The following is an 8,453-nucleotide window of genomic DNA, read 5'->3' on the forward strand; positions in this document are numbered from 1 at the left end:
TATGTATGTATGTATGTATGTATGTATGTATGTATGTATGTATGTATGTATGTATGTATGTATGTATGTATGTATGTATGTATGTATGTATGTACAGTATGTATGTATGCATGTGTGTATGTATGTATGTATGTATGTATGTATGTATGTATGTATGTATGTATGTATGCATGTATGATGTATGTATGTATGTATGTATGTATGTATGTATGTATGTATGTATGTATGTATGTATGTATGTATGTATGTATGTATGTATGTATGTATGTATGTATGTATGTATGTATGTATGTATGTATGTATGTATGTATGTATGTATGTATGTATGTATGTATGTATGTATGTATGTATGTATGTATGTATGTATGTATGTATGTATGTATGTATGTATGTATGTATGTATGTATGTATGTATGTATTATATGTTTGTACAGTATGTATGTACAGTATGTATGCATGTATGTACAGTATGTATGTATGTATGTATGTATGTATGTATGTATGTATGTATGTATGTATGTATGTATGTATGTATGTATGTATGTATGTATGTATGTATGTATGTATGTATGTATGTATGTATGTATGTATGATCCAGACAGAGTCACCTGTCACTCCTGTGTATTCTTCATGTGTTCATAGGAAGCCAATGGAAAAACCCCTTGACTATGTTAGTGCTACTTTTTTCCCCACCAGCACCTAATGCTGGTGTTTTCCTCACCCTGTCCTGGCATGAGAACGAGGAAAACCCTCTGTGTGTGTGTGTGTGTGTGTGTGTGTGTGTGTGTGTGTGTGTGTGTGTGTGTGTGTGTGTGTGTGTGTGTGTGTGTGTGTGTGTGTGTGTGTGTGTGTGTGTGTGTGTGTGTGTGTGTGTGTGTGTGCATGTGTGTGTGCATGTGTGTGTGCATGCGTGTGCGCCTACGCACCTCGTCACCTCTGATGCTGCAGCAGCTACAGTATAGCTGTAATCGCCAGGAGAACCCCAGACTGGCAGGCATACTCTACGCCCACACACACACACACACACACACACACACACACACACACACACACACACACACACACACACACACACACACACACACACACACACACACACACACACACACACACAACCGCACGCACACACACACACACACACACACACACACACACACACACACACACACACAACCGCACGCACACACACACACACACACGCTCACACAATCAACCTTTTCCATTATTTGAGTGTTTTCTATAGTAAACCGTGATGGCAGTTTCACGCCCAGTCCGAGTGCTCAGTATAAACAGTGAGACTTCTGTGTGGAACTAAACTCTTACTGCAATACTTGCACTTGTTATTGATTTACTGTGTTAGGGCTTACATGTTGTTCATAGATCAAACTATAATTTTGTATGTTTTATATGGGAACATATATTGGTGATCCTATGGGGAGGAATCAGTGTGGACTGTGGGGGTGAGCTTGGGAGAGTGTCTTTCAGTGTATACGTGTATTTTGTTGTCCTGTGTTTTGTTTTGTTATGTATTGTATTGTATTGTATGTTTTGTATCCTATGTTAAGGACCCCCTCGAAAATGAGATAGCATACTGTATCTCAAAGGGTTTATCCTTCTAATAAATTTCAATTTCTTTTTTTTACTGGACTAAACTCTGACTTCTCTACTGGACTAAACTCTGACTTCTCTACTGGACTAAACTCTGACTTCTTTACTGGACTAAACTCTGACTTCTCTACTGGACTAAACTCTGACTGCTCTACTGGACTAAACTCTAACTTCTCTACTGGACTAAACTCTGACTGCTCTACTGGACTAAACTCTAACTTCTCTACTGGACTAAACTCTAACTTCTCTACTGGACTAAACTCTGACTTCTCTACTGGACTAAACTCTGACTTCTCTACTGGACTAAACTCTGACTTCTCTACTGGACTAAACTCTAACTTCTCTACTGGACTAAACTCTGACTTCTCTACTGGACTAAACTCTAACTTCTTTACTGGACTAAACTCTGACTTCTCTACTGGACTAAACTCTAACTTATCTACTGGACTAACTCTAACTTCTCTACTGGACTAAACTCTGACTTCTCTACTGGACTAAACTCTGACTGCTCTACTGGACTAAACTCTGACTTCTTTACTGGACTAAACTCTGACTTCTCTACTGGACTAAACTCTGACTTCTCTACTGGACTAAACTCTGACTTCTCTACTGGAGTAAACTCTAACTTCTCTACTGGACTAAACTCTGACTGCTCTACTGGACTAAACTCTGACTTCTCTACTGGACTAAACTCTGACTGCTCTACTGGACTAAACTCTGACTTCTCTACTGGACTAAACTCTGACTGCTCTACTGGACTAAACTCTGACTTCTCTACTGGACTAAACTCTGACTTCTCTACTGGACTAAACTCTAACTTCTCTACTGGACTAAACTCTGACTTCTCTACTGGACTAAACTCTGACTTCTCTACTGGACTAAACTCTGACTTCTCTACTGGACTAAACTCTGACTGCTCTACTGGACTAAACTCTGACTTCTCTACTGGACTAAACTCTGACTTCTCTACTGGACTAAACTCTAACTTCTCTACTGGACTAAACTCTGACTGCTCTACTGGACTAAACTCTGACTTCTCTACTGGACTAAACTCTAACTGCTCTACTGGACTAAACTCTGACTGCTCTATTGGACTAAACTCTGACTGCTCTACTGGACTAAACTCTGACTTCTCTACTGGACTAAACTCTGACTTCTCTACTGGACTAAACTCTAACTGCTCTACTGGACTAAACTCTAACTTCTCTACTGGACTAAACTCTGACTTCTCTACTGGACTAAACTCTGACTTCTCTACTGGACTAAACTCTGACTTCTCTACTGGACTAAACTCTGACTTCTCTACTGGACTAAACTCTGACTTCTCTACTGGACTAAACTCTGACTTCTCTACTGGACTAAACTCCAACTTCTCTACTGGACTAAACTCTGACTGCTCTACTGGACTAAACTCTAACTGCTCTACTGGACTAAACTCTAACTGCTCTACTGGACTAAACTCTGACTTCTCAACTGGACTAAACTCTGACTTCTCTACTGGACTAAACTCTGACTGCTCTACTGGACTAAACTCTGACTTCTCTACTGGACTAAACTCTGACTTCTCTACTGGACTAAACTCTGACTGCTCTACTGGACTAAACTCTGACTTCTCTATTGGACTAAACTCGAACTGCTCTACTGGACTAAACTCTGACTGCTCTACTGGACTAAACTCTGACTTCTCTACTGGACTAAACTCTGACTGCTCTACTGGACTAAACTCTGACTTCTCTACTGGACTAAACTCTGACTTCTTTACTGGACTAAACTCTGACTTCTCTACTGGACTAAACTCTGACTTCTCTAGTGGACTAAACTCTGACTTCTCTACTGGACTACACTCTGACTTCTTTACTGGACTAAACTCTGACTTCTCTACTGGACTAAACTCTGACTGCTCTACTGGACTAAACTCTGACTGCTCTACTGGACTAAACTCTGACTGCTCTACTGGACTAAACTCTGACTTCTCTACTGGACTAAACTCTGACTTCTCTACTGGACTAAACTCTAACTTCTCTACTGGACTAAACTCTGACTTCTCTACTGGACTAAACTCGGACTTCTCTACTGGACTAAACTCTGACTTCTCTACTGGACTAAACTCTGACTGCTCTACTGGACTAAACTCTGACTTCTCTACTGGACTAAACTCTGACTTCTCTACTGGACTAAACTCTAACTTCTCTACTGGACTAAACTCTGACTGCTCTACTGGACTAAACTCTGACTTCTCTACTGGACTAAACTCTAACTGCTCTACTGGACTAAACTCTGACTGCTCTATTGGACTAAACTCTGACTGCTCTACTGGACTAAACTCTGACTTCTCTACTGGACTAAACTCTGACTTCTCTACTGGACTAAACTCTAACTGCTCTACTGGACTAAACTCTAACTTCTCTACTGGACTAAACTCTGACTTCTCTACTGGACTAAACTCTGACTTCTCTACTGGACTAAACTCTGACTTCTCTACTGGACTAAACTCTGACTTCTCTACTGGACTAAACTCTGACTTCTCTACTGGACTAAACTCTGACTTCTCTACTGGACTAAACTCCAACTTCTCTACTGGACTAAACTCTGACTGCTCTACTGGACTAAACTCTAACTGCTCTACTGGACTAAACTCTAACTGCTCTACTGGACTAAACTCTGACTTCTCAACTGGACTAAACTCTGACTTCTCTACTGGACTAAACTCTGACTGCTCTACTGGACTAAACTCTGACTTCTCTACTGGACTAAACTCTGACTTCTCTACTGGACTAAACTCTGACTGCTCTACTGGACTAAACTCTGACTTCTCTATTGGACTAAACTCGAACTGCTCTACTGGACTAAACTCTGACTGCTCTACTGGACTAAACTCTGACTTCTCTACTGGACTAAACTCTGACTGCTCTACTGGACTAAACTCTGACTTCTCTACTGGACTAAACTCTGACTTCTTTACTGGACTAAACTCTGACTTCTCTACTGGACTAAACTCTGACTTCTCTAGTGGACTAAACTCTGACTTCTCTACTGGACTACACTCTGACTTCTTTACTGGACTAAACTCTGACTTCTCTACTGGACTAAACTCTGACTGCTCTACTGGACTAAACTCTGACTTATCTACTGGACTAAACTCTGACTGCTCTACTGGACTAAACTCTGACTTCTCTACTGGACTAAACTCTGACTTCTCTACTGGACTAAACTCTGACTTCACTACTGGACTAAACTCTAACTTCTTTACTGGACTAAACTCTGACTTCTTTACTGGACTAAACTCTGCCTTCTCTACTGGACTAAACTCTGACTTCTCTACTGGACTAAACTCTGACTTCTCTACTGGACTAAACTCTGACTTCTCTACTGGACTAAACTCTGACTTCTCTACTGGACTAAACTCTGACTTCTCTACTGGACTAAACTCTGACTTCTCTACTGGACTAAACTCTGACTTCTCTACTGGACTAAACTCTGACTTCTCTACTGGACTAAACTCTGACTGCTCTACTGGACTAAACTCTGACTGCTCTACTGGACTAAACTCTGACTTCTCTACTGGACTAAACTCTGACTGCTCTACTGGACTAAACTCTGACTTCTCTACTGGACTAAACTCTGACTTCTTTACTGGACTAAACTCTGACTTCTCTACTGGACTAAACTCTGACTGCTCTACTGGACTAAACTCTGACTTCTCTACTGGACTAAACTCTGACTGCTCTACTGGACTAAACTCTGACTTTTCTACTGGACTAAACTCTGACTTCTCTACTGGACTAAACTCTGACTTCTCTACTGGACTAAACTCTGACTTCTCTACTGGACTAAACTCTGACTTCTCTACTGGACTAAACTCTAACTTCTTTACTCGACTAAACTCTGACTTCTCTACTGGACTAAACTCTGACTTCTCTACTGGACTAAACTCTGACTTCTCTACTGGACTAAACTCTGACTTCTCTACTGGACTAAACTCTGACTTCTCTACTGGACTAAACTCTGTCTTCTCTACTGGACTAAACTCTGACTTCTCTACTGGACTAAACTCTGACTTCTCTACTGGACTAAACTCTGACTGCTCTACTGGACTAAACTCTGACTTCTCTACTGGACTAAACTCTGACTTCTCTACTGGACTAAACTCTGACTTCTCTACTGGACTAAACTCTGACTTCTCTACTGGACTAAACTCTAACTTCTCTACTGGACTAAACTCTAACTTCTCTACTGGACTAAACTCTGACTTCTCTACTGGACTAAACTCTAACTTCTCTACTGGACTAAACTCTGACTCCTCTACTGGACTAAACTCTAACTTCTCTACTGGACTAAACTCTGACTTCTCTACTGGACTAAACTCTGACTGCTCTACTGGACTAAACTCTGACTTCTCTACTGGACTAAACTCTAACTTCTCTACTGGACTAAACTCTGACTTCTCTACTGGACTAAACTCTGACTTGTCTACTGGACTAAACTCTGACTTTTCTACTGGACTAAACTCTAACTTCTCTACTGGACTAAACTCTAACTGCTCTACTGGACTAAACTCTGACTGCTCTACTGGACTAAACTCTGACTTCTCTACTGGACTAAACTCTGACTTCTCTACTGGACTAAACTCTGACTTCTCTACTGGACTAACTCTAACTTCTCTACTGGACTAAACTCTGACTTCTCTACTGGACTAAACTCTGACTGCTCTACTGGACTAAACTCTGACTGCTCTACTGGACTAAACTCTGATTCTCTACTGGACTAAACTCTGACTGCTCTACTGGACTAAACTCTGACTGCTCTACTGGACTAAACTCTGACTTCTCTACTGGACTAAACTCTGACTGCTCTACTGGACTAAACTCTGACTTCTCTTCTGGACTAAACTCTGACTTCTCTACTGGACTAAACTCTGACTTCTCTACTGGACTAAACTCTGACTTCTTTACTGGACTAAACTCTGACTTCTCTACTGGACTAAACTCTAACTTCTTTACTCGACTAAACTCTGACTTCTCTACTGGACTAAACTCTGACTTCTCTACTGGACTAAACTCTGACTTCTCTACTGGACTAAACTCTGACTTCTCTACTGGACTAAACTCTGACTTCTCTACTGGACTAAACTCTGTCTTCTCTACTGGACTAAACTCTGACTTCTCTACTGGACTAAACTCTGACTTCTCTACTGGACTAAACTCTGACTGCTCTACTGGACTAAACTCTGACTTCTCTACTGGACTAAACTCTGACTTCTCTACTGGACTAAACTCTGACTTCTCTACTGGACTAAACTCTGACTTCTCTACTGGACTAAACTCTAACTTCTCTACTGGACTAAACTCTAACTTCTCTACTGGACTAAACTCTGACTTCTCTACTGGACTAAACTCTAACTTCTCTACTGGACTAAACTCTGACTCCTCTACTGGACTAAACTCTAACTTCTCTACTGGACTAAACTCTGACTTCTCTACTGGACTAAACTCTGACTGCTCTACTGGACTAAACTCTGACTTCTCTACTGGACTAAACTCTAACTTCTCTACTGGACTAAACTCTGACTTCTCTACTGGACTAAACTCTGACTTGTCTACTGGACTAAACTCTGACTTTTCTACTGGACTAAACTCTAACTTCTCTACTGGACTAAACTCTAACTGCTCTACTGGACTAAACTCTGACTGCTCTACTGGACTAAACTCTGACTTCTCTACTGGACTAAACTCTGACTTCTCTACTGGACTAAACTCTGACTTCTCTACTGGACTAACTCTAACTTCTCTACTGGACTAAACTCTGACTTCTCTACTGGACTAAACTCTGACTGCTCTACTGGACTAAACTCTGACTGCTCTACTGGACTAAACTCTGATTCTCTACTGGACTAAACTCTGACTGCTCTACTGGACTAAACTCTGACTGCTCTACTGGACTAAACTCTGACTTCTCTACTGGACTAAACTCTGACTGCTCTACTGGACTAAACTCTGACTTCTCTACTGGACTAAACTCTGACTTCTCTTCTGGACTAAACTCTGACTTCTCTACTGGACTAAACTCTGACTTCTCTACTGGACTAAACTCTGACTTCTTTACTGGACTAAACTCTGACTTCTCTACTGGACTAAACTCTGACTTCTCTACTGGACTAAACTCTAACTTCTCTACTGGACTAAACTCTGACTTCTTTACTGGACTAAACTCTGACTTCTCTACTGGACTAAACTCTGACTTCTCTACTGGACTAAACTCTGACTTATCTACTGGACTTAACTCTAACTGCTCTACTGGACTAAACTCTGACTTCTCTACTGGACTAAACTCTGACTTCTCTACTGGACTAAACTCTAACTGCTCTACTGGACTAAACTCTGACTGCTCTACTGGACTAAACTCTGACTTCTCTACTGGACTAAACTCTGACTTCTTTACTGGACTAAACTCTGACTTCTCTACTGGACTAAACTCTGACTGCTCTACTGGACTAAACTCTGACTTCTCTACTGGACTAAACTCTGACTGCTCTACTGGACTAAACTCTGACTTCTCTACTGGACTAAACTCTGACTTCTCTACTGGACTAAACTCTGACTTCTCTACTGGACTAAACTCTGACTTCTCTACTGGACTAAACTCTAACTTCTTTACTCGACTAAACTCTGACTTCTCTACTGGACTAAACTCTGACTTCTCTACTGGACTAAACTCTGACTTCTCTACTGGACTAAACTCTGACTTCTCTACTGGACTAAACTCTGACTTCTCTACTGGACTAAACTCTGACTTCTCTACTGGACTAAACTCTGACTTCTCTACTGGACTAAACTCTAACTTCTCTA

This window comes from Notolepis coatsorum (genome assembly GCF_963971535.1).
Source record: "Notolepis coatsorum genome assembly, chromosome: 10".
Lineage (NCBI taxonomy): Eukaryota > Metazoa > Chordata > Actinopteri > Aulopiformes > Paralepididae > Notolepis > Notolepis coatsorum.